Source organism: Lissotriton helveticus, chromosome 6 (genome assembly GCF_964261635.1).
Source record: "Lissotriton helveticus chromosome 6, aLisHel1.1, whole genome shotgun sequence".
In the NCBI taxonomy this organism is placed as follows: domain Eukaryota; kingdom Metazoa; phylum Chordata; class Amphibia; order Caudata; family Salamandridae; genus Lissotriton; species Lissotriton helveticus.
This window is the reverse complement of record NC_136067.1, coordinates 897,976,980-898,004,974: the sequence shown is the minus strand read 5'-3', so window position 1 is coordinate 898,004,974 and position 27,995 is coordinate 897,976,980. Positions and strand designations below refer to the sequence as shown.

At 42.0% G+C, this 27,995-nt stretch overlaps 1 protein-coding gene across 2 annotated transcripts in view; it reads right to left on the bottom strand.

Annotated features, from left to right (window-relative positions):
* LOC144763182 (amine sulfotransferase-like) overlaps positions 1–27,995 on the bottom strand; it is a 370,815-nt gene that overhangs the window by 76,193 nt on the left and 266,627 nt on the right. The gene's annotated exons all lie outside the window — the stretch shown is intronic.

Here is a 27,995-nt window from a genome sequence, read left to right as displayed (position 1 = left end):
CCTAAAGACAGTACTATTCTAGGAGGAGCTTGCTCGACCTGTTTACCTCACAGCTCCGCGCGGAGATACACCTTCGGGTGTGATGCCGGCGCGTTACAAGCCCATAAATAAATAAATAAAAATAAATAAAACCATAGTAGAAATGTTTTAAATCTGCAGGTGTAAATAATGAATAGTTAAATAGGTTTAGACGCTGCACCAAATGTTACAGCACTTCTCCATTGCGATTCACCAGAGCCTTAGAAGCCAAGTGTAAGTGAACAGGGTAAATGCGCAGTGTTATGGGCCCCACTGATGCATGATTTGTGTGTTTTAAGGTTTCAGGGTAATGGTGAGTATTGATTAGAAATGATTTCTGGAGCCGCGCTTTAGCAGTTACATACTTGGTAGCAGAGTAGTGGTTGTTAAGGGAATTAGCTAAGGTTATGGTAAAGTACTATATTGAGTTTGATGTACAGAATTATGACTAACATCTGTTGAGTTTGTATTACGTTATATGTAGTCTTGGAAAGGCTTCATAGAGGAGGGTGAAGCCAGAGCCTCCGTCTGCAGGTGGAGGAAGTGTGGCAAGGTAGTCGCACAGTGAATTAGTCTGTTTCAAAAAAGGAGTATCGCCGAATACTGCGGTGGTATCGTCGCATATCACTGTTTAGGGACCTTAGGTGTGAAAGGATAAATGTATAGTGAGGACAGTCTATGAAATTTCAGCCTTCAAGTATAGGGATCATTCTGTGCTTCCCGACTAAAACTTACTGCTGGAAGAGTAATAGGTCTTAACCCGAGCTTGATTGAAGGGTAAAGAGAGGGGCGTCTCTCTTGTACTAACGATAGAGGAATTCTGTGGTGGGTTAGTGGACGCGCTGCCTACTGGTAACACAGAGTTCATGTATATATGAATAGGGTTTTCCGAATGAACGTGCGTAAATGATATTGCAATACGCGTTCAAGTGAAACTTTGGGACTGTCTCTAAGGAGGTGAAATAGATCTCTGTATGTGCTTTCCTAGAGAAGCAAGATAGTTATTGCCTGATAGAAGGGTAAGGCCAGTAGTGTTGCTTTATCGGCGAGTCTAAAAATTCTGAGGAGATAAGCGTCGTCTACTCCGGTTACAGAATACTTGTGCAATTGAAAATTCTATCACTTTATTAGCGAAACAGATTAGTGGATTTGTTTTGTGTAAGTTACTAACTGATTTTGTAAAATATCTTGTAAATACGGCTTCTTGAAAAAACACTGTAAGGGAGGGGTCAGTCTGCGCTGCAGAAGCCGGAGCGCTGGTGACGTCAAAAGTGTTGCGCTGGGATTGGTCCACGTGACCAAGATAGAGTAGGAGTTGATTGGTTCATCACAGAAAGCAGCAAAAGCTATTGGTTAAGCACTATAGTGACGTATCGTGTTCTAACTGGTGCATTAGTGCGAACCCCGCTGTGATAGGTTGGTGTTACGGAATCAACAATAGAACAGTACGCGATCTTTTGAAAGCAGGAAAGTTTACCGAAAATGTCATACTACTATTATGATGATGATAGAAAGAAATCTTCATGGTTTAAAAAGCTGAAAAACATGTTTGTAAAAGACAAAGGGGTAGTTACGAGAGAGAGAAAGGTACTTCCTTCACCGAAAACGCCTGCTTCCTATATGTTGTCGAAATATGGTTAGCATACGTGTGTTTGGTTGGAAAATTGGGTACATTATACAAAGGATGATGGTGTGTTAGCCTTTCCGGAAGGAGGATCATTTGATTTGGCTATTTTGAGAAATTTGAGAGACAAAATGATGAAACTTGAACCGAGACCCAGACCAACTCAGTTTGAAGCGTTAGTTGAGTGGGAAGATGAGATGCATGAAATGGAAAGTGAGAGGTTGAGCAAGTATCTTAGACCAAGAGGTAGAGATTTGTGGAGAGAAACACATGAGACTAGAATGCGAAGATGGAGGGATGGAAGTATGTGCGATGGCATGTAATGGTTGAAGAACATGAGGGACAAAAAAGTACAGAAAAGAAAAAGAATACAGAAGTTGGAAATCAAAGCTATGGTGAAAGCGAATCGGAGGATGCTGTTTTAGAAGAAATATTAAATAGGAGACCGCCCCCATATCAGCCAAGTTCTTTATGGACTACCCCAAATGCCCCGATGTCAGAAGAAAAAATAAATGAAACGCCAAGACAACCATCAAATTTTAGAGAATTTCCTGAAAGAGTAGAAACAAGATATGTCCCGAGTACACTGATAGGAGAAGCTAGGATTACAGGAACTCCTGTACAAAGTAATGGTTCACATAGAATTGTGTTAAGTCCAGAAAGAGGAGGTAATGAGCAACCGAGTATGTCTGATTATGAGCGTTCAACGCATGAATTGATTCAAACCCTCACTAAAAATATGGAAGCTGTAACTGTACCAGTAACAATAGGACCCGTGATACCGGTATTTGAAGATCAGAAAATAAAAGAGCCAAGATTGACCATTCCATTGCAGCAAAGTTTACAAAGAGCAAAAGAGAGTACTTGTCCTGAATTATCAGAAATAAGGCATAATATAAGTGTAAATCCACCAGAGTTAACTTTTAATAAGAATTTGACATGCGGATTCCCCACAGAAGCAGAATCTGATTCTGCGACTCCAGAGAGGAGTGCAGACAAAATAGATTTAATACAGACGCCTATGGGTCCATCAGACAGAGAATTAAGTGAATGGATAAAAACGTTAAAATTAAAAGAGCAGGAATCAAAAATACTGGATGTGGCCAAATTAAAAATAGACATGGAGGAATTAATAATTGGAACAATTGGGACAGACAGATTAAAAACTTACCAGGATGATGAGCTCATGTTTTTATGTAAAAGTATAACGTGGAGAGCAAAGACAATGTATGATCAACTGGAAGAAGCGGCAAGTGAAAATGGAATAGATTTTTCCAAAATAAAGTCATTACAGAAATCTTATCGAGTAGATTTTCAGAAAGAGACATTGAAAATATGAACACTGCAGGAAGATGTTATGTTATGTTATGTTATAACAATTTGTTATGCGCACAGCGACTCCAGCGAAGGAGCATCCCGGCGCAGAGACACGGAGCAGTCATAACACAACAAGGCAAAAATGCTACAAAAAAGTGCTAAAACAGGGGGGCTAAAATAGGAAAGTTTTTATGGCTCTACGAAACGACAGCAAGTCCTCTATCAGCCGAATTTCAACAGGGAGGGAAGTTCGGATGAAAGATTTGATTGTGTTGTTGCGCAAATGGGGTGATGTAGGCAAATGGAGGGTCAAGTGGGCAAAGAAGAAAGAAGAAAATAGTGATAAGTCTACTTTAGCTTTCCCCATTAGAGAAAAGTGAAATGTGGCAACTGAATTCCCTATGAGAGAAATTCCTGGAGGAGGATATGTGCATGTGCCTTGGAGCAGACAAGATATATTGTCATTTACAAATTATTTCCCCAGATTGAGAGAGAAACCAGTAGAATGGTATCGACAAGTTGACAGATTTGTAAAGGTGTCAAAGGTATTGTGGATTGATTTGGATGGGTTGTTTGACATAGTAGTGCCAACCGATTTATGGACAGAATTTAAAATATCTGTGGATTGGCCAAGGGACGAGTATCCCAGAGATGAGAAAACAGGAGCCCCATCACCAGATGTAATGAGGAAATATGAGCAAGTGATAGTATGGTTGAAAAACAAAATACCTCCAAAAGAAACTGATTGGGTAAAGATAGATAGAACAACACAGGAGCCGAAAGAAACTGTGCATTCATTTTCTGAAAGGTTGTTGTTGGTTTTCAAACAGTACAGTGGTTATGAAGAACTAAATGAGAAGGATATGAGTCACTTTGTGTATAGATTTGTATATGGATTGAGACCAGAGATCTTAGACATGATTAGACATAGCATGATGGATTGGCAGTCGAGTTCAGTAGATAAGGTTCTGAGACAAGCAACATATTGTAGTGAGGAGATTGATGCAAAACAAAAGAAGCTGAAAGAGAAAGCCATGGGGGCACAAGTAAAAGTAGCTGAACAACAAGTAGCACAAATGGAGAATAAAAATGCAGGGAATCAAGGTGGATTTAAAGGTAAATCTAAAATAGTGGGAAATACTGATGAATTAAAAAAGAAGATGCCATGTTTCAATTGCGGCCAGATAGGGCATTGGAAACGCGAGTGTAAATGTCCGCCTAGAGTTAATGGGGAACATACATCATTGAATCCGCAGGTGCAGTTTGAGGTAAATAAATCAGCAACAACAGCAACAGCAGATAGCAAATCAGCAAAGTCAGGTGCCGCAACCGCCACTGCCATACAGTGGGAATCAGCAGAGATACAGTGCAGAGACAGGATTCAGCGGAGATGAGCAGGTAAAAAGACCGCAGAGAGCAAGTGCGTGTCCTCAATATTGGCTGAAAGAAGAGAATGGCAGGGAGTCGGATGAAAGTTTCTGACGGTGCCTGAGGGAGGAAGAAGAGTGTGTGCTTGGAGCCACTCTTGAGGTAGATCAGTCAGGTCCATTTGTGAGCGGAAAGGTGAATGATGTGGAAATAACTTTCCTAGTGGACACTGGTGCTACCCGTTATACTGTTAGGTCAGTGGAAATTCAAAATCTTCCTCTCTCGGGTGAAACAATCCAGGTTGTAGGTGTAGCTAACAGACAAATAAATACTCCTTTGACAAAACCAGTTGAAATAGAGATTGGGACATACAAAGATATGCATAGGTTTGTGGTGTGTGACAGCAGTCCTGTTAATTTGTTAGGCAGAGATAGAAGCATGGCTCAGTGGTTAGAGGTGGCAGACCCGGAAGCTGAGATCAGCCGTGGACCAGGGTTCGATTCCCCGCCTCGGCGGGGTCTCGGGCTCAAAAATTCCACGGACTCGACAATTCTCGCTCCGGTGCCTACTCGACTCACGGGGTCACACTCTGCGACTCTGGGCAATAGCTTGCTTAATCTCCACTACGGCCCCTCGCGGCGGGATGCCTGGCTTTCACCTTGTGAATACCCTGCCGGGGTATCTCACAGGGGAATACCAGGACGGGTTCCCTAAGCAAGCGCCTTGAGACCCCTGGGTCATTCGTGCGCTATATAAATCGAAATACATTTACATATTGTGTAAAATGAACTGTGCCATATACTGTTCACCGGATGGCATAGAATTGCAGACTCTGGATGAAGATAGTTTGTATAAATTGACAATGCTTATGATTGAGGCAGAACAAGACAAACTGTTTCCTGTTTTTGATAAAGAGAAAATTCCTGTTGAATTGAAAGAGGCAGTGAAAGAAAATGTGTGGGATTTCACTGGAAAAGATATAGGTCTGATGAAAGGAATTGATCCTGTGAAGGTGTCCATAAAAGAAGGTGGAAGTTATCCGAATATACTACAGTATAAAATGACTGCTGAAGTAATTGAAGGAGTTACTCCAGTGATTGATAAATTTATTGAGCAGGGAATTTTAAGAGAAATTGAAAGCAGTCCTTGTAATTCACCAATTATGGAATTGAAAAAGCCAAACGGAACATTTAGAATTGTGCAGGACCTGAGAAAAGTTAATAAAATTGTAGTCCCATGTTGTCCAATTGTCCCGAATCCAGCAGTGATTCTGTACCAAATACCACATGATGCAGAGTGGTATACAGTAATCGATTTGTTCAATGCGTTCTTTACTGTTCCATTGCATCCAGAAAGCCAACCAATTTTAGCGTTTCGTTTCCAAAATCGTATCCTAGCATGGTGTAGAATTTCACAAGGGTACACTGAGAGTCCATCGATTTTTAATCAGCTGCTAAAGAAAGCGCTGGAAAATCTGAGCATGCCTGGAGAATCTGTGTTGGTACAGTATATTGATGATCTTTTGGTTGTATCGAAAACAAAAGATGCCTGTGTGACTGGCACTGTGGCATTGTTGAATCATTTGGCAGAGGAGGGACATAAAGTGTCTCCATCAAAATTGCAGTTTTGTCAGAAAGAAGTACAATATTTAGGCCACAAGATTGCTAAAGGAATCAGACAGGTTACAATTGAGAGAATTAAGATGATACAGGGAATGCAGCCACCAAAAACCCAAAGACAGGTTAGAATGTTCCTGGGAATGGTAGGTTATTGTAGACAGTGGATAAGTGGATTTTCATTGATTGCAAAACCATTGCAGAGACTGACAAAAGCAGACATCAGAGACCCTAACAGAGACAGAAGCATTTGAGCAGCTAAAAACTAAATTCTGTGAAGCACCAGCTTTGGGAATGCCTGATTACGAAAAAGAATTTGAACTGTACTGCAGTGAGCGAGAAGGATGTGCCTTGTCAGTGTTGATCCAAAGACATGGAAGAATGAGAAAACCAATTGCGTATTTCTCAGCTGTTTTGGACCCTGTTGCAAAGGCTTTCCCAGGTTGTCTGAAAGCAGTAGCAGCGACTAGTGTAAGTCTGGAGCAAAGTGAAGGAATTGTGATGGGATTTCCTGTGAGGGTGTATGTACCTCATTCAGTGGAGATTCTCCTCACAAGAGCAAAGACCCAATACATGACTAACAGCAGAATGACACGTTATGAGAAAATAATTTTGGGAGCTGAGAATGTGACAATTGCAAGATGTGTGAATGTTAACTCATCAACACTGTTACCTGATACAGTTGAGGCAGAAGTGAAAGGTGAGTTTGATCACAAGTGTTTGGATATTCTGGAATATTGCACAAAGCCTCGTCCAGACATTAAAGATGAACCTTTGCTTGAATCAGATTTTGTCATGTTTCTAGATGGATCATGCTTGAGAACAGAGTTTGGTGTTCTAAGTGCTGCATATGCTGTTTGTACAGTGGCAGAAGTGTTGGAAGCATCTTGTCTGAAAGGAATTCATTCTGCTCAGATAGCAGAGTTGATTGCTTTGATACGAGTATGTGAGTTGGGAAAAGAGGTGAAAGTAACCATATTGACTGATAGTCAATATGGTTATGGAGTTGTTCATGATTATGGACAGCTTTGGTCCCAAAGAGGCTATTTGACCTCTGCAGGAACACCCATTCGGAATGCTGAGTTTGTGAAAACATTGATTGATGTGATACAGCTGCCTGAAAAATTGGCTGTGGTAAAATGCTCAGCCCACAAAAAAGGTGAAGAATATGTCACCAGAGGAAACAGTTATGCTGATGCAATTGCGAGACATTGTGCCAAAAATCAAATTTCAATAAATCGGGAGAAAACTGAAGAACATGTTCCAAGTCCTTTAATGCTAACCAGTGTAGTGGAAACTTGGCAGGAAGTGAAGCAGATGCAGGAAGAGGCAGGAACAGAGGAAAAAGCAATTTGGCTAAAATCAGGCTGTAGACAAAGGGAGGAAGATTAAATTTGGGTTTACAAAGATGAAAGACCAGTAATGCCCGATAGCATGATCTCAGATATGGCCCGAATGTACCATGGTCAAGCACATATTGGCAGAGACGCTATGATCCGTCTCTTTAGACAAACTTGGTATAATCCTAAATTCAGAATGATTGCTGAAAGTTTGTGTAAAAGATGCTTAGTCTGCCAGCAATTTAATCCAAACAGAAAAACTGTTGTAAGTTTGGGAACCATAGGACGGGAGGGTGGCCCATTTACAAGAGTTCAGATGGATTTTATTGAATTACCTCCATGTAACAGACTCAGATATCTACTTGTGATAATCTGTTTGTTCTCTCGATGGGTAGAAGCTTTCCCCACGAGAAGGAATGATGGAATAACTGTTGCTAAACTATTCCTGCGTGAGATAATACCACGTTTGGGGTTCCCAGTCACGATTGAATCGGACAGAGGCCCGCATTTCCAAAATGATTTATTGCAGATGATTTGTGAAGCTCTGGACATTCGCCAGAGACTACATTGTGCATATAGACCTGAGGCTTCAGGAGTAGTTGAACAGGTGAATGGAACAATTAAATATAGAATTGCAAAGATGTGTTTGGAAACAGGAATGAAGTGGCCAGATGCTTTGCCCCTTGTGTTGATGACATTAAGAAGCATACCTGACAGAAAAACTGGATTAAGCCCTCACGAAATCTTGATGGGTAGAGTGATGAGGCAGGCTTATGTACCAGTTAATAGGTTGCTAGCTATAAATGATGACATCATACTGGATTACTGCAAAAACCTGTCTGATGTGGTAACTTCTGTGCTCCACCAGGTGGGAACTGAATCAAATTCCAAAGAGAAAACTCCAGCTCATGATCTAGTCCCTGGGGACTGGGTAAGACTGAAAGTTCATCGCAGAAGGAATTGTTTGGTGCCAAGGTGGCAAAGACCACGTCAAGTGATCTTGTGATCTTGATCAGTAACACCGCAGTTAAGTGTGCTGGATTGAAGAGGTGGGTTCATGCTAGTCACACCATCCGTGTGCCTGAACCTGAATACCCATACAACGGTGAAAGTACAACTGACTCTGATTCTGAGGGTGAACCAGAAAAGGATCCAGATACTGAAGATCGACAAGAACGTCGACATCTGGAAGTATCAGAAGCCAGTTCTGCGTCTGAAGGTGAAGGTAAAAGGGAGATTGTTGAAATTGAAATACCAGATTCAGAAGATCAATCTAAAGATCGAGAATCAGTAAAGGCAAGCACCAGTAAAGATGCAAAAAAAGTGAAGAGAGGGCTGTAGAAAAGGAGAAAACTGAAACGCAAACTGAAAACTCTGGAAGTAGGAACGCAAATTGTGAAACTGGGGAAAAGGAAGTAACTCACGATAAGGATGAGATTCCATGTACCAGTTATGAAAGAGTTCCTGACAGAGTAACAGTAGAGAAAACTAAAACTGATGAAGACAAAGACATTGTGAAAATCATAATAAATGATACAGTAGAAGACACTGAAAGTGAAACTGGTGACAGTGCAGATGAGACTCCATTAAGAAAAAGCACAAGAAAAAGAGCCAAAGACTAAGAAAGCCAGCAAAGGAGAAAATTGGCCTACAGGGGCGGGAGGATTAAGATTCAAAATAGTGAATGCAACAAAGGAACAAGAAGAGCAAGTGAATGAAATTACCAGTCAGAAAGAGACACTGGGAAAGAAAATAGAGACAATTCAAAGGCCAAAAAGAGTAAGACGCCCAAATCAGAGGTACAAGTCACCTGAGTGGACAGATATTGTTCTTCCACCAATTGTTCAAGTTAATAGTAGTCAAGAAAACCTGTAGGACCCAAAGCCAATTGGGAAAAGTGAGTAAAGAAGTCAATTAAGAAATGGAAAGTTAGTTGCTCAAAGTATATGATATTTAAAGTAAAAAAAAAAAGTCCTGTGAGACGGTCTTTTGTAAATATAGAAGAGGTCGGAGTTGACACAAGGTTGAAGAAAACTTGTTTGAAAAAATAATCATAGCATTATTTAGAATAGAATATGACACAAGGTCGAAGAAAACCTGTTAGGGTACTGTGTGAGGTGAAAAGTTATAGGTGACATAAGGTCGAAGAAACAGTGTTAGAGAAAAATGGCAATGAACAATCACAAGACGAAATGTTCTATTTTTAGAAAATGGTGCAGGTGTTGCTCGATATGCATGGGGTTGTTGACTATACTATGGATAATCTTAGCTATTGTGATTCCTTTCCAAACTAATTTAACAAAATTAAAACCGAATGTGAGTACTAGTAAGCCAAATGAGGAAGAAAACGTACATGAAACATATGTGTATAAGCCTGAGTTGCATCAAGATAGGTCAATTAGTGACTTCACCAAAAATACTTTTTCAAAATTATTGCTTGAGTACATTAAAACTATGAATGTTGATGACTGTTATGTTTGTGTAAAGTTGCCAGCATCAGTGTCAGAAGGGTTGACCTATCACCACCTTCCTCTTACTTATGGAGTTACTTGTAGTGTAATCTCAAGTTTGTTTTATAAGACTGGTAAATTGGAATATCAATATTCTAATGTGGATGAGATATTTGCAAAGTTGGAGATCGATGCCACACTAAACAAAAGGAGACATGCAGAAGTAATGGGAGAATATTTTATAGAAGTATATGAGTTAACACACGAGTATGCCTTTAATAATGATTTGACCTGTAAAATGAGAATTGAAGAGAAGACGTTTTTGAATATGGTTGAGGAAAGGAGAATTGCTTATAAAAGAAAAGAAAAGATGAAACATGCAAAGTCAAAATATTATACATTTGATGATGAGAATATTGAAGATAAGAATGTGAATGTGGCATTAAATATAGATGCACCAATGTTGGGAAAAGTTTGTATCAGAAGGGATAATTCAATGTATGACAATTATTTTGTGGGTGCGAGTCAATGTGAAGACACTTATAGAATTTTAGGAGGTTGGGGATTTAAAGGAGGAAATGATCCTGTTTTTCCTGGAATTTATTTCATATGAGGGAATAAAGCCTATTATAGGTTGCCTGACCACTGGTATGGGACATGTTATGTAGGTTTGGTCTTTCCTAAAATTTTCCATGTAGATAGAGGTACTAATGGAAAGCATGAGATAGGTAAAGTTCTAAGTAGAAAAAGAAGAGAGACTGTGTTAGAAATAATAGGTGATATATTTGGAGCACTGATACCAGCAGTGGGAATTTCGTTTAATGCAAATAGAATCAGAAAAATGTCCACAATTGTTGATAAATTGTCAACAGATAAAGCAGGAGGATTCCTAATGGTAGATACCGAAATGGTTGCAATGAGAGCTATGGTTATGCAAAACCGACTTGCCCTTGATATAATTTTAGCAAAAGAGGGAGGAGTCTGTGGAATTTTGAAAGTTCAACATTGTTGTACTTATATTCCAGATAAAAGTCAGAACATTGAAAAGTATATTATAAATATTACAGATTTGCATAAAGAAATTGAACCACTGGAGGTTGAAGGTGTCCTTGTAAGGCTGGATAAAAGTTTCTCAGCAATTAAACATTGGTTTCAAGAAATAGGTAGTTCAATTATAGGTAAGATACTAATCCCAATAACAGTTATAGTGATAGTGATTTTCTTTATAAGGTTATGCTGTATATACAAAGGTAGAAGAGATTTCAGAAATGTAATGAAGAAATATTGGCAAGAATAAGAGAAAAGATTGAGATAGATATGGAAGAAATTAAAGATAAGGTTTTCAAAGATTCAAGAGAAAAAGAGACAAAAGTATAGATGTCATTAATAAAAAGAAGTTGAAACATGTTCTGCTAAATTTTCCAAAAATGATGGAGTGAGGTGGCAAACGCAAAATTTTGTGTACCCCTCGTGAAGTTAATGTCCCATAACAATAATATGTACTAATTGCATGTTTTGTGAAATTAACCAACCATAGAGTAAAGTGCACACATTATTTTTATTTTTAGACATGGGGAGAACTAATTTGCTTGCATGGTGCGAATAAAACTCAGCTAATATGTATTGTTATCGTGTTATGAACTAATGTGCAGCTTATTCGTAAACAAACACAATTTAAATGTGCTTATTGTATTCATTTATGTGATGGAGAGGTCGAAATGTAAGTATAAAACGGATTTATGTGGCTTATCTGCTAGGTAACAACTAATTGGGAAACATTAGTAAGGTGGGAGGTAAACAGAACGGGTTTAAATTCACAATTTAACATAAATCTGTGTTTGTTTTTGCAATAGTTCAAAAGTGGCCTCTGAGGGTAAACTGTGAGCAAGAGCTGAACTGTGCAGGTGCGCCAAAACCTGCAAGTCAGAGTGAACTGCCTGTGCTCAAGGAGGTTCAAGGCTGCTGTAGCCCGGAACCTAGGATGTGTGCCAAGCATGGATGATGTTGTGCTCAGAGCCTGGGAGAGTTTATGGATGTTGCCACTCAAGGAAGTGCCTAGGCCAAAGACTGTCGTAAAACAAAGCCCCTTTCTTTTTTCGCTGACACGTTGTGAAATTAATGCTGTAATGGTGAGAGGATGCTCACCCACCCCGAAATTGTCCACTGCAATTTTGAATAAGAGATGTTAGATACTTTTTAGATAGATTAAATTAGGGAATTAAGGTATAAAAACCCCTGGATTTGTCTAGTTGGGGTCGCTTTTTCCATTTCCATCGGAGATGCTGCCCGATTACTGACTGATTCCTGGATGTAAGATTTCAAATGATTTTTCCTTACTTGTTTGCTTTGCAGGATTGAAGGATAAGATGAGGGTGCTAGTTAGGGATGTTAGGAGAGAATGTCTTTGGAACTCTCTGTTCTTTGCTAAATTTTAACTGTCTTCTAAAATAAAGCGATTTTTCTTGAGCTCAAATAAATGATCATTTGAGATAAAGTTTAAGTTTTACCGAATAAAGATTTACTAATGCATAAATTGTCAGACACAATAAAATTTTGCTTTGAATAAAAATTAGATAAATGAAGAAGTAATAGCTGGTCTTTGAATTCTTCCTACGCCTAATTTTCATTCTAGTAAATCCATTGCCATTATGGTGGTGTGTCTAAATAATTTAAAGTCTGAATAAACCATAGTAGAAATGTTTTAAATCTGCAGGTGTAAATAATGAATATTTAAATCGGTTTAGATGCTCCACCAAATGTTACAGCACTTCTCCATTGCGATTCACCAGAGCCTTGAAGCCAAGTGTGAGTGAACAGGGTAAATGCGCAGTGTTATGGGCCCCACTGATGCATGATTTGTGTGTTTTAAGGTTTCAGGGTAATGGTGAGTATTGATTAGAAATGATTTCTGGAGCCGCGCTGTAGCAAGTCACACATCATGACTCATTGCATGTCCCAAAACACACATGCACACAATTACATTTATTGCAACACATTGCATGTTCCAAGTTCATATAAACACACACATTGATAAAACACAACTCAGCCAACACACATTCAAATAGCATGCCATTTTACCCAATACCATATTGAGAGCACACAATTGTCACACTACATTTTCTATATGTATACCCAGCATCATTCCCCATGTTATGTTACGTTAAAAAAGATTTATAGAGCGCACATACACCGGGCGGTTTCTTGACGCTAAATACGGGTAGTTGCATTCACAAGACAGTGAGCTCAATTATATGCCTGGGAGAATAACCAAGTTTTGAGTAGTTTTCTGAATTGGGCATAAGAAGTGGTAGTGCGTAATTCAAAAGGAAGAAGATTCCAAAATTGAGGAGCAAGAATCGTGAATCTAAGGCCCCCATGTTTCTTACATTTGAAGGAGTTGAAGGTCAACAGGTTCTTGTTAGTTGAAGAGCGTAAGTCACGAGAGAGGACGTATCACTGTAACTTTGAAGCGATAAAAGCAGGGCCGCGTCCTAAAAGGGCTTTATAAATGGTGCAGCCTAACTTGAAGAGACAACATTGGGACAAAGGAAGCCAATGGAGGCTCTTCAACAAAGGTATAACATGATGGTGCTTAGGTTGACCAAGGATTAGCCTGGTCGCTTGATTCTGCACTAATTGCAGATGATGTAATTGGTATGCTGATATACCAGCATACAGGGAATTTGCGTAATCAGTACGAGAAATTACCAGGGCAAGGACGACCTGGGTAAGAGCCTCAGGGTCAAGAATCTACTGATCTTCCAGATTCTTCACAGATGGAAAAAACAAAAGGAGACCACTGAGCTGATCTGGGCCTTCATAGTTAGGTCATTACTGATCACAATTCTCAGGATTTTGACAGAGCTAGCTGGGAGTGGGTGACTCCCTAGTAGTGACGGCCAGAAATTTGAATTCCACAGGTTGGCTGGCCCACCAGTGAGAATCAGCTTGGTTTTATCGGGATTAAGTTTGAGCTGGTTGACATTCATCCAGTCGCTGATAAAACTCATTGTAGATTGAAAGCTCGCCAATGATGAAGCAAATGAGTCGATATTAAACACTAGCTGAAGGTCATCAGCATAGTTAAAAGTTACGACATCTCTTTTGCGCAGGGCCAGAATCAAGGGTAAAATATACAGGTTAAAAAGAAGGGGTGCGACTGAGGAGCCCTGTGGGACCCCACATGTCAGTTTTATTTTTTCAGCTGAGAAGTTAGCAAGGCAGAGTGCTTGGAAGTGGTTGCTGAGGAAGTAGGCGATCCACTTCAGCGACAGGCCCTGGATACCGGCGCTGTCAACACGGTCGATCAGAAGGTGATGGTCGAAGGCTGCCGACAAATCCAGGAACACCAGGGCCTGGGTAGTGCCCTGGTCGACCCCCCTTCTAAGTTTGTCCAAGACTGCCAAGATGACTGACTCCGTGGAATGTGCAGGTCTAAAACCTGCTTGATGGGAGTCCAGATAATGAAATTGCTCCACAAAGGAACTGAGATAGTTGGCGACATGGGCTTCTAGAATTTTGCATAAATAAGGCAACAAGGAGATGGGATGATAATTGCTAGGGATCAAAGGATCAGAGCTGGGTTTCTTCAGAATAGGGACAACTTCAGCATTTTTAAATAAGTTAGGAACAGTACCTTGAGCAAGGGAGTTGTTTAGAAGCGATGGGGTGGTTCCGGACATGAAAGGAAAACTTTCTGAAGGATGTGAGGAGGACAACTATCCATAGGGGAGCCAGAACAGACCTTTTTATGCAGGGCAAAGAAAACATCTCTAGTGATTGGAGGGATTTGGTCAAGGTGAAGAGAGTTTGTGTCGGGGCACAGAGGTACCAAGGGTAAGGTAGATTTAGGGATACTGGCCTTAATAGTGGCAATTTTCTTGATGAATAATGAATTGAGAGAGTCACATAAAAGTTGCGATGGAGCAGGTTTTGCATTGACTTAATCTGGATTAGCAAGTTCATCCAATATAGAGAAGATGTCCTTAGCAATGTTGGCTGATTTTAATATTCTTGAGGACAAATATTCTGCTTTGGTCTGGAAGATTGTACTTTAGCAATCTCTGAGTAGTGACACAAAAGTAGCCTTTATATTAGAGCAATAGTTGCATCTCCGCCTATGTTTGGCTTGTCTCAATGCCAGTTTTTTCGCTTTTAAGTTGTCAGAGAACCTGCGTTTGGCGTCATAGTGCCTCTTAATTTTACTTTTCCTTATGGGGGCTATGGTGTCTCTGGCAGATTCAAGCCAGGTGTTGATGTTTTCTGCCTGGGTGTGGGGGGACTCCTCCTGATTAGTGGAGGCTGAGGCAGTAAGCAAGGAGCAAAATTCCTCCATGTCTACCCAGCCCCAGTTTCTAGCCATCAAATCTCCTGACCGAGGAGCTTTAGTAGGGTAACACTGGAGATGAAAAAGGTGATAAAATGATGGTCTGACCATGTGCAAGGGGAGATCAGCAGGTTGAAAATTTCCAGGTTGGAAGTCAAGACCTGGTCAAGGATGTGCCCCTTGATATGGGTGGCTGTTTTTACATGCTGGATACAGTTCATTCCCACTAGGAGGTCAGTGAATTCAACAGAACAAGAGCTTTCCCCGTACATCGTTGGGCCCAAAGTTGGGATTCTCAATTATCAAGATTCTAGAATGATTATATCGCCCAACAGCTGGGGGAATATAGGCATGTGATGTGGGGGTCTATAAAATAGGGCAGAGATAAAGGCAGAGTGATGGGATTCAAATTTTAATAAAAGGCTATCGACTGAGGGGATACCTGAAGTCACTAATGAGGTAAATTGATGTTTCTGTTGTATTATAGCTGCTACCCCTCCTCCGGCTTTCCCTGCGGGTCTGTTAGCCTGAAGGATGTAATAGTTAGCTGGGATTACAGCAAGGACATCAGGAGCTGATTCTGCTCCCAGCCATGTTTCGGAGAGGAGAAGAATATCCGGTTTATCAACATCTAGGAGATAGAAGATCTCAAGTTGATGTTTTACCATCGAACGGGTATTTAGGGAGCAGATTGAGAGTCCCTCCTGCGCCTGATATATGGGAGTGGCTGGAGTTTGCCGATGCTCATCTTTGTTAAGGCGCTTCTATTCGTATGGTTTGCAAGAAGTTCCAAAGTGAGTGTCCCTATGGGTTAATCCCGAACTTGTCAAGTTTAACCCCGATGAGGGAGTCATTAGCTCAATTTCCTTGCATTGATTTTAATTTCGAAGCAGAGTAGAGTAAAATATGGGCATAATGCATGGCCCCTGGCCCCGGCCAGCCGCGGACGGGTGCAGGCAGGCTTGCTTTAGGTGACGGGAATGGCATGGCATTGATGTAGGCTACAGGCGTGTCGCTAGTCGATAGGCCCAACCCCCAACAACCAGAGATAAGTTAACTCCTCGCCAACACCCTCCTCAACAATTGGGGAAGCCCCGTGGTGTACTGAGGTGACGGCGTTAGCAATCAGGTAAGCTACCAATACAAGTAAAAAGCAGAATGCGAGTGATTTTTAAAACAATAAGGGCCAGATGTAGGAAGCCTAATTCCGGTTGGTAACGGTGGAAATTACCGAATTTCGTCTGTTACCGACCGGAATTAGGCTTTTCAGTTGTAGGTGGCCAAATGTAGGATTCGGTAATTTACCGAATCGGTAACTTAAGGAATCGGTAAATTACTGAATTCTTAACATACCGAATCCTTAATGTACAGAGCACTCAAGTGAGTGCTTTTTACATTTAAGGATTCGTTATTTACCACCAACTATTAGTTGGTGGGAAATTCCGAATACCTTTCAAAAACCCATTTTTAGCTTTTTATTCAGTGCCATGTGGCAGACTTACATGCCCTTGGGCATGTATGCCTGCCACATGTGCACCCATGCACTATACAGGGGTGCAACAGGCCCATGGGAATGAATAGGAATCAGTATTTACTGAATTTTACCGATTCGTAACATTTACCAAATCATTACCTACATATCATTTACCGATTCTAAAATACCGAATCGGTAAAATTTGGTATTTTAGAATCGGTAAATGATATTTACCTACATATGGCCCTAAAAGCGTTGTGCTCAAGTTACTGCTGGGTGTAGAAATCTCACCGAGACTTAGATAATTTAGCAGCTGTAATGTGTCAGCACGTGTCCGCTGCGCAACGGCAATGGCATGGCATTGAGGTAGGCTGCAGGTGTGATGCTAGGCCCTGCCCCTAACAACCAGAGACAAGTTACTTCCTCACCGACACCCTCCACAACAATCGGGGAAGCCCCGGGGTGGACCGAGGTGACCCTATGTGTTATGTTAGTAGATTTACACTATGTACATTGAAATAATCATTAGCATGCTTTATAATTAAACAAACTAATTTAAAGTGGGATATGATACCTTTTAGTGATGGGTTACATTGATATGTGCCACACATGATCCCAGGCATGGTGTCCTGATCACTTATAAAAAGTATTTAGGCCTACACTCTGTAGATCACCGTGGCATAGACGGAGTACTACGCATTCCATGAAAAATAGAAAGCAATACAGCAAAAGTGCGGAATTACTGAAAAGTTCTTGCAGGGGATGACATTTCCCCTTCAGCCTGCTGCCTAACTTGGGTCCAGTGCCCCAAAGAAGACTGAGAAATGAGGATACTCAACTTGATCCTGGAAGAAATTGAGTTGATTGTTGTGGAGACCCTCAAGCAATATCCTGGGCTTTATTGGGAGGCCATATACCCATCTAGCAAATAATGCATGCATGGCCATTTGGGAGGATATCACTATGAGTTTCATGGAATTGGGGGTTACACCTGCAGGGCTTTAATTATCGCAGGCAGCTGGAGGATCTCCTGCACTGAGCATCAAGATCCCGGACATATTTGGACTGTCTTCTGAGTGCCACTCTACGCTGCAGAAGTGAGTCCTACAGGTTATCTACCTGGACCTCCATCACCAGGAAGAAGCACATCAGTAGCAGTAGTAAGGAGTCAGTTGTTCAGAGTTCAAATAAAAAATCAAAAAATCCTTTATTCGGTTTTCGTATATTTGAAAAACCATAAAAGTACAAATGCAAAACAGGAATTTTACCATAAAATCGGTAAAACTTTTGGTATATACAAATTAAAAAAGTACAGTCTTTGGATTTTTAAAAGTACAATTAAACAATCGTTATTTTTGATAGAGTCTAAAAAGATGGAATAGGCGGACACGTAACCAAAATCAGAATGTAGGATTTCATAATTTATTATAGATTTGTCCTGTATCTTATTATAAACTTCAGAAATCTGACTACCTGTTTCGCAATGTGTTCTTCCTCTAAAAATTGAAGACGAAGAAATGCTGGTCTGCATCTTCGTAAATTCATCATTTTTAAAATAGGAATTATCCAGCGCTTTCTTTGCTCTATGAAAAACTTGCAAAAAAGGATAGTGTGCATTGTAGTTTGGGCAGAAAGTTTGTCGCAAGGGCAAAGGGATAGACACTTTGCCCAATCTTTGGTTCGAGGGAAGGTAACAAAACGGTGGAAGGTATTCATCCTGAACCTTGTTAATAATAATCTTTAATAAATAGTTAAATTAAAGGTTAGGTAAGGCTGAATGGACATAGATGTTTGTACCATTAGCATATGTTGCACAGTTTTTTTGGAAACCTCATTACTCAGTCGCAGCTGCTCTAGGTGTGTAATGCACATTGTTTTAAACGCTTTCTTCGATAGCTCTGCAATTGCTGCTGGTGCGTGGAAATATTCTGGCATTCCCAGATCGAATAGGAAATTCTTAATATAAGCAATCCAGCCTATCTTCTGAGCGTTTTCTAGCAAAAGACAATCCTGTATAAGATTTTGGCAAAAAGTTGTTCTAGTGGATGTCCATATGCGATGCCACAATAGAAGTGGTTGAATTCTAATTATGTCTGTCAGAAATGACAGACCCAATTCTATGTGGCATGAATAAGTTGCAGAGGCCTGCGGTAGTGCAAGGAGAAATCAGCCTTTGGGTTTAGAGGTGGTGTTTCGTAAATTGACACAAAGGGCTTCTTTTACTGATTTCGTTATATCTAAAAAGTTTCTCAGGACCTCCTCATGTCCAGTGAAAGGATCAAGGCATTTTTCGATTGCCCATAACAAAATATTTACTTCTTTCATTGTAATCTCTGCTGGATCTACTTTTGCCCACTTTAAAGAAAAAACGTTTACTCTGCCAAGAGACAGGGTTGCTTGCCCAATAATCCTTAAAGAATGACCTTTGTCTGCTTGATGAGGGGACAGCAGTGTGACACTGTTAGGGTAGTGATCACTTATTGCAATATCATGCGTTGAAAAATTAAGTATTTGGGAAGAAAAATTACTTGAAATGAATATGTAGTCTATTATACTAAATTGCCCTCTTCCATTAAAAGTACTAGTGAGGGGGATGGGAGGGTTAATCAGCTCATTTGCCAAACCCAGCTCCAGTCCAAAAAGTGACTCGTTCAAGGAATTCCCCGTAGGTGTATGTGGGAAGTGGGTGAGTGGAATTTTATTTTCATCCACGAGACCGCAGGTTGAACCGGTTCTGTACCGGCAAGGGGAAGGATTGAAGTCGCCCCCCCATATAATTACCAGGTCCTTGCTTGTGTTGTTCCTTAATTCTTGCAAGCATGAATAGATTTCTCTTACTACACTAATTGTTTCGTCCTGTTTCAGATTGTCATAAAAGTTGATCAGTACAAAAAGCTTACTTTTATTCACCCTCAACGTTAAAATTTGGTCATTTGCCTGTGTTTTAACTAGAACAATTTTCTCCAATTTAACCAGATTGGAGACAAAAATCGACAGGCCACCCCTTGCTCTTCCAGAAGTTGAGGGGAGTGCCATAGAAAGCTAGGTTTTGTAACCCTCTATATGAATTGCGGATGTGGCCCATGTCTCCTGTAGACAGAGGATGTTAGATTTTTGGATAAAGTTAGTCCAAATTTCGTTATTTATTTTAGAGCTCAAACCTGCAATGTACCAAAAAAGTATACTCAATGAGGGTTTATATATATTCTCTAAGGGCCTCTGAGAGTAAGCCCATCGTCTGTGTCTGAAGAATTTAAAATAGGCGTTTCCGTGCTTATATTTTGAGCTATCTCTGTAGCTCGTCCCTGTGCCTCCAAACAATTAGGGCTTGTCTTGTCCAGTCAATCTAAATCTTCCAGACCTAAAAGTGGGTAAAATCTATTTGTGGTCGGAATCTCGTGATGTAAATCCTGTGTCTTTATGATATCAAAGGCGAAAGCATGTTGCATGGGGTTCGGGGGGGATAAAAAAAGCCTAGTGGAAGTATGTTGATCTCTCCCCTAGCTAGATAGTTGTTTCCCGCGGCCCACATGATTTCTTTAACTAACATGGGGGATCTGAAGGTAAGTACTATGCAATCTCCCTGAAGTGTTTTTCCACGAGTTCCCACCCACTGGACCCTTCTGGCCATTTTAAATTCCCTAAATAAAGAATTTTTTAAGCCTGTTTTTCAGCCTAGCCAATGTAACGATTTGTTTCTGAGTGTCTCCCACCCTTCTAGTTCCAATGGGGGCTTCCTTGGAACATTTGCCAACACGATGATATAAGGAGTGGCGAGAGGTGGCAAATCGAGATGCTGGCCTAATCCCAATTTTGTCCTAAATTGGCTTTCGGGATTGGAAGAAAGATATTCAAGTGCCTGTGGGGATTGAGAAGAGATGTCTATTACCATAGGATACAAAATCCTATTTGTTGGCTTATTTCCATCACCCGAAATTATAGTTGAGGTGGATTTTAATATCGGGGTATTGGACCTCGCAACAACTTTTTTCTGTGTATTTGTATTTATATGCCCTACTGTCAGATTTTCCCCCACAGTTACCACTTCTTGTTTGCTAGAAGAGGATAGGACATCCTCTCTGACTTGCCTTTTATTTGCGGATAGAATTTGTTCAATTTGGGTCAGTCTGGACTCTATTTGGTCCAGCCTGAGCCGCAAATACATGTCTAACCTTTCTACTACTGTAGTGAGGGTCTTAATTTCGTTTGTGGAAACCTCCGAATTACTGTCGTTACCAACTTGAGCTTTTATGGAGGATTTTCTTACACCCCCCTTCCTTTTGCCTTGTTTTGTATATTTCTTTTTTGGATTTACCACATCTTCCTTATTAGCTAAATGACTTTTTTTTACTGCATTAGTTATACTAATCTCGTGAACCATATTTTCAACAGAACTCTGGGTTTTATGTTTCTTTTGGGGTGGTTGTAAGGAAGTATCTGATTCACTTAAACTGATTCTATCTGGAATAAGCTGAACACAGCCATTTGAGGCGCTTTTTTTAGGTGGAATTTGTCTGGGGCTCTCAGTGGGTTCTGAGTGGTTGGACTCTGGATTAGATCTTAAGGAGCTGGCTTCAAGTAATTCCTCCGCTGAACTTATCTGTTTATCTAGAGCTACCATTGCGCCAGTTAAGTAATTTAACAGAGTTTGCTGGGAGTCTGTGTTAACCTTCCATCCAGGTTTAAGTTTGGGACTAAGCAACTTCCTTTTCCCCATCTTTACTGCTCTCGGTACAGTCTTTTACCATAAATGGTGTGAGTAAAAGACAAAATTCAAGACCGGCCCTGAATTGTAAAAGGGAAGACAGCTCATACATACACTCTACAAAAAGGTCAGTGTATAAAGTCCTTCAAAGTTATATAAGTTCAAATTGATTATGATGGTTATTGATTGTTTGTTGCACAGGGACCGAGAAGCCAAGAGAATAGGCCCAGCCCGGCCTCAATCGGCCACAGATGGCCAAGGACGGGCCCGCCCTTGGCCCGGGGCCAGCCCGCGTGCGTCCCGCGCCGTGGGAACCCGCCGCAGATTTTGTAGGCCTGCCCCCCTCCTCCTCTCGCGAGACCCCGTCGCGCTGCCTTGTGGGAGTTGGTGTTTGGCAGCCGGCGGTCCGCGTCAGATGAGGGGCAGGTAGTGGCAGAAGCTGGGGGCGAACAAAGGGGCGGCAGGATGGTCCAAGGGAGCAACAGTGGCGGCAATCGAGTCTCAGCAGTCCCAGCAGGCAATAAGGAAGGGCGTCCCGCGCCGCGGGAGCCTGCTGGAGATTTTGTAGGCCTGCCCCCCTCCTCCTCTCACGAGACCCTGCCGCGCTGCCTTGTGGGAGTTGGTGTTTGGCAGCCGGCGGTCCGCGTTGGGTGCGGGGGCAGGTATTGGCAGAAGCTGGGGGTGAAGAAAGGGGCGGCAGGATGGTGCAAGGGAGCAACAGTGGCGGCAATCGAGTCTCAGCAGTCCCAGCAGGCAATCAGATAAGGGCGTCCCGCGCCGTGGGAGCCCGCCACAGATTTTGTAGGCCTGCCCCCCCCTCCTCTCGCGAGAACCCGCCGCGCTGCCTTGTGGGAGTTGGTGTTTGGCAGCCGGCGTTCCGCGTCAGGTACGGGGAAGGTAGTGGCAGAAGCTGGGGGCGAACAAAGGGGCGGCAGGACGGTCCAAGGGAGCAACAGTGGCGGGAATTGAGTCTCAGCAGTCCCAGCAGGCAATCAGGTAAGGGTGTTCAGAGTTAAATGTTGTTCCTGACGTGTTGGCACAGAGGAAAATGGTTTTAGAATGTCTTGATTTGATCAGTGTCAACATGAACTTTTGAAGTAGACAAACAGCATTGGATGGAATGCTTGAATTAATCTCAGCCACCGGATTTTACTCAGGACACATCCCAATACATCATTATTTTGCACACTATGTCACATCATATAGTAGTCAAAATGTATTGTATGATTAATTAAAATCTTTACAATCATTCCCAAAAATAAAAAAATACAAATGTCTTTCTATGTCACATCAGTTTGGACTCAGCTATATGCAAATCAGTCTTGACCCTGCTACAATCGGAACAGTCCAGCCCAAATTGCCAAATTAGGTCCTCTCTGTACCGGAACACAAGAAACCCAGGACCAGTTTCGCCCTAGTTATAGGCTCATAAAGAACAATGGGTTGCAGTGCTACCCCAATCTATTGCCAGGGGTTAGACTTATTGCAAGCAGCCTCCCATCAACCTTTGTGTGTTTCATGTACCACCCTTAGTGGCATACATGGTTCCAATGCACACCGAGTCACTGGAAATAAGCTGCACCTGGCTGATGAGCCCACACAGTGGGATTATCCAGTGCTGGGTTGCTTGTGTTCTGGTTCGGGAGGACCTGGCCGGCAGTTGAGGCTGGCTTATTCCAGCTAGAGCAAGGTGAAGACTGAATTGCATATAGCTAGGTACAAATTGAGATGCCATGGTTAGCAAAAGATTGATGGATTGGATTGCCACCTTACCTATTGTCAGTGGTTGGTGCGATCAGCCTCCCATCATCGTATGTGTGTACCATGAAATTTTGGCCATAATTATGTTAGAGAGCACAAAACATGTGAAACAGCTGTTTCTTTGTTGGCCAAAGGCATCTACTGGACAATACGGCATATGAAAGTCCGCTGTTGCAAGGGAGAGGAAAGTGTTGAAGGCGTCATTGGGATTCATGATGCACAAGAAGAAACAAAATACATGCACTCATGAGTCTTTCTCTCTTTTCGTATTCCTATGCAGGCAGAAGCTGTGTCCAAGGCTGGGAGGAGGACCTGAGGTAAGAAGACAGGTTTCACCTGTAAGGGTCGACATGGGAGAAGACCCCCCCCCATACACACAGAAGGGGATGACTCCTGAGATGGTTAGTGTGTGCGCACCCAAAAGTAGACACAGTAACATAAAAAAAAGTCTGGGTGGAGGGTGCAGACTCAGAAGAGATGGGGCTCCTTCTATTCAGGAGAACGAAAATGTGGTGTCTAGAAGACTGGCACCTTCACCATCATGGCCTGAGGCCAGCCAAAGGACCACCCACCAAGACCATCAAACACCGGTGCCTGAGGCTTCCTTTCCCATTGCCCTATATCTTACAGAGTATGCTGAACCAGAACAACAGCAGTTAAGGGCGTATTTCACCCCAACACTGCTGAGACTTCAGAGGATTTATCTCCCTAGTCTCGCACATTTGTCTAGAGGAACTCGAGAAGGGCATGATGTATGGGAGTGGCTGGGCAGCAGGCCATCTTACAGGGCATCGAGCATGTATGTCAAAACTTTATTGGTACACTCAAGGCTCTATAAAATGTCAATGCAGCCCAATACAGTGCTGACTTTCTTGTTGGCCCCTTGTACTTCAGCCCTGTATTCTCCCTGTCCAACGCAGTCCTTCCCATTTATGGTTTTTATCAGCCTCCATTCATTCACCACCATTGCTGTTTCAACTCACTCCCACATCCCAGTACTCAGGGGGTGTTGGATCCTGCCCTGCCAACCAACATTGAAGCAGCCAAGGAGCTGGTAGAGAAGACTATCACCCTGGTGTGGTGGATAGCCGAGAGGTTATGCCTCCAACCTGAGAGTCAATCCCCCAACCCTTACCAGGGTTGGGGTTTGACCTTTGCTTTGACTTGGACGATTTTAGACTTTTGCTTTTAATTGACTTTGAATTTTTGAGTTTCATATTTTTCTGGGACTTTGAATTTCCCTGTTTGTATGTAGTTTACATTGTTTAACCCTTCACATATTTTAAATATATATTTACCTGACTTCCTTACATTTATATTTGTTTGCTCGCCTCCCATACCTCCCTCTGAAATGTATCATTCCTCTTTGGTCTCAAAAACCATTATAGTTAGGTAAACTATTCCTCGGAAGCAGTTTTCATTGAACCCATACCACCTGTCCCCAGATCCAATGTGCCGTGCTTTAAAATTATTTTTGTTATACACACTGTTTCCGTTTTCAAAATCCTGCTTCACTTTGTTTTCATTGTGTGAATTCCAAGTGAGCATCCCTGCTGGTGTATGTGATGCCCTGAAGGTACTTAGCACTTGACCAGAATTGGACAACACATTACATGGCAGTTGTAAAATATGTCCATGTTGAGGCATATGCGATCACACAAAGCAGACAGTTAGATGCTGAAGGTGTTTATTTTTCACGTGAGCCAGTGCCGAAGTAGCATGTATCTGTTGTAAAAATAGGACCGGAAGCAAGTTTTCTCCTGCAAACAGTGTATAGGTTGGGTAATTATATTTGATGCCTTTGGAAGCAGTGTGTTACCAATTTATGCCTCCTTTGTATTTACAGTGGTTGAGTGTGTTTTCCATAGGTGAGCAATTGTCTTTGTTCTCCATGCCGTGATGTCAGGGGCCATTTTCTATAGTCAGTGCCCATGGGACTGCATATGTTCTTTGTTCCCCATGCCTTCTTGCTTGTTGTTGTGACCATGTGGCTGTCAGCCATTTTGTGTAGGCATCCAATGTACTTTTGCCATATGCCTTCATATCTTGTTTGTTCCCCATGCCTTCTTGCTTGTTGTTGTGACTATGTGGCTAGAGGCCATTTTGTGTAGGCAGTCAGTGTACTTTTGCCACGGGCCTGCATGTGTTCTTTGTTTGTGTCCACAAGAAGCAAAAAGTGACATCTGTAAGTTGTTGCTCTTTCTTCCTGAGTGTGAACCATTAAAGTTTATGCTGGTTTGTTTTTACGAATGGATAGTTACACTGTATTGCTAATTATTTAAAATAACTTAAATAAACACACTAAATGATATATTTTGTTTGCACTACTAATTGAACTGGAACAATGCCACATTTCATTGATGTTCTTTTTGTTTGTTTGCTTTTAGGTTCACAAGAGAAAAGACATCACCCACAGTATTGACTGACAGAAGGCCTATCCATGATGTGACGTGTGGCTGACTATGCAACACAGGCATCTCTTCAGCTTGTGAAGCTAAGTGTCACTGCCTATTGACAGCTTCAAGATGGCCCCAAAGAAACAGGCTGCCAAGAAAGTGGCCAGTGGGAAGGAGAAGAAACAGATTTCCACCACTGGCATGCCAAACAGAACCTTTTTTGGCAATCTCGTGCCTGCTGCACCAGCCTCTGGCGAGCAAGCTGAGAGCAACATTCCTGCATCAACAGCACTACCCCCCAACCTAAGCCCAGGGCCATATCTGTCGGTGAGGCAGCCACTGCAATCACGTCAATGTCGATGAGTAGTAAAGTTGAATTGGATTTTCCCCTTTCGCAAAGCAGTACACAATCATTTCATGAAACGGAGCAAAGCGGACTGCAGCAGAAGCCATCAATAGTACATTTGTCTGATGTTAGAGCAGAACAGGAGGCTGAGCTTCCTTTTGAGCAAGAAGTTGAACCACCTCTTTTAGAATCATTGGCTTTCAGATCTCCAGCAAGGAAAAGGAAGGGTAATACTCCACCACTTTCTCCAAGCACCACTTCTGATGATGATGATAGGGATGTGGAGTTGACCCCAGCAGAGTTCAGGAGACAACAGGAGAGGAAAAGAAATAAAAAGTTCCTGGAAGACTTTGACTAATGGAAGGGGATAATGAGGTGTATGATGATGAAGAGGCAGTCATGGTGGGAGGTGACACAGAACAGTCTGTTATTGCTATTCAACTTGCTCCGAGGGATGCACTGCCACCATCTCCCATATTTGTATAGCCCCGGCTGAGACCTGCACCAACCCCTGCCTCAGGAGTAGCAGAGAGGCAATCAACGACATGCCCATTTACCTCCAGTTCTTCTCCAGGGATTGGCAGTAGCACAGTAAAAAAGTACTCTTCTCCAGTTTGGGACTTTTTATGGTTAGCAAAGAGGGTGAACACATTGCAATGTGCAGCATTTGTAAGCCTGGTACAAATGATGGTACTTGAGGTCAAATGACCCATATGACGAAATACCACATGATCAATTGGAAGGAGCACCTTAAAAAAATTGCTGAATGTGGATCTGGAGATGAGGAACATTAGATACGAGTACAAGTCCAATCACTGTGGAAGGTGATGATGAGAAAGTGGACAGTGACATCTTCGCACTAAGCAGCCCTGTCCCCAGAAGTGCACCAGCAGATTTACCTACCTCTGCGACTTCACAATAGCACAAGATTCAGAGTGAGATAGAGACAAAAAGGCAATAAATGTTTGCCCCACCACGGAGCACATTGAGTCTACCTCCACCTTCTACTTCTCGAAAGACGTCTGTGTCAGTGGCCCCAGAAAATAAGAAAAGCCAGGCTATTAAGGCCATGTTTAGGCAGGAGGGGCCCTATGAGCGGAACAACCCAACTGCACGTTTGCACAATGGTAAGCTGGCACAAATGTTAGTGCTGGAAATCCTCCCTTATTCTTCTGTGGAAGGGGTGGGATTCTAAGAATTTGTGGCAGCCATCTGCCCAAAAAGGAAGGTACCAAGTCGGAACTATTTTGACGGAGTTATTGTTCCAGTGCTGCATCACGATGCGCTGCTGTTGGTTGGACAAGCTTTGCAGCAAAGTGTTGTTCACACCATCCACCTGATGCCAGACATGTGGAACAGTTGTCAGGTGACTGATTACATGTGCATCACTGCACACTAGATCTCTTTTGTGGGGGTACAGAAAAATATATCAGTCGATCTTGGCCCTGAAGAAAGTTTTGAGAGTGTTCGGCGGCTTGCAACAGTGATCATGTTCGCCACAGAGAAATCACATACAGCTGTAAACATCTTGGAGGAATTTCACAGTAAGGAGTATGAATGGCTGTGACCCAGAGGTCTCAGAATTGGATTTGTTGTCACGGACAGTGGCAGTAACATAGTCACGGCCATGTCAGATGGAGTCAATTTCAGGGTTGGCCCATTGCATCAACCTGGTGGTGCAAGACTTCCTCAAAAAGGAAGCATACTGACCACCTGCAGAAGAATCTGCACTCATTTCCGCTATTCTTTTAAAGCCCGGAAGCAGTTGCGGATTATTTCGAGTAATAATAGACCACCAGTTAAAGCTCTGATACAGGAGGTGCCAACACATTGGAACTTGACCTTTTACATGTTGCCATGTCTGTTTAAGCTGAGCAAACAGATCAATGACTATGTTATTAAAAGAGGAGGGGATGCAGTTGAGAAAGCTATGACCATGGATGCAGACAAATGGGTTCTAGTCAAATGCCTGACATAGATGCTACTTCCTTCTGAGGTTTTCACACGGGAAGTTAGCAAGGAGGACTGTATGATGGGTCAAGCTATCCCGTTGTTGCATCTCACACAGGACCAATTAAAGAAGGTGTCTGAAAGGTTTCCCCTGCAGGTGTGAATAAAAACACAGAAGCACATGCCTTGCTTGAAACCTTACTCCTTCGCTTGACTTGTAATAAGAACCGAATCATAAAATGCAGCAAGCATCCTGCACAATGAGCATATGCACAAAACACACTTAGCATGCATGTGTTAAATT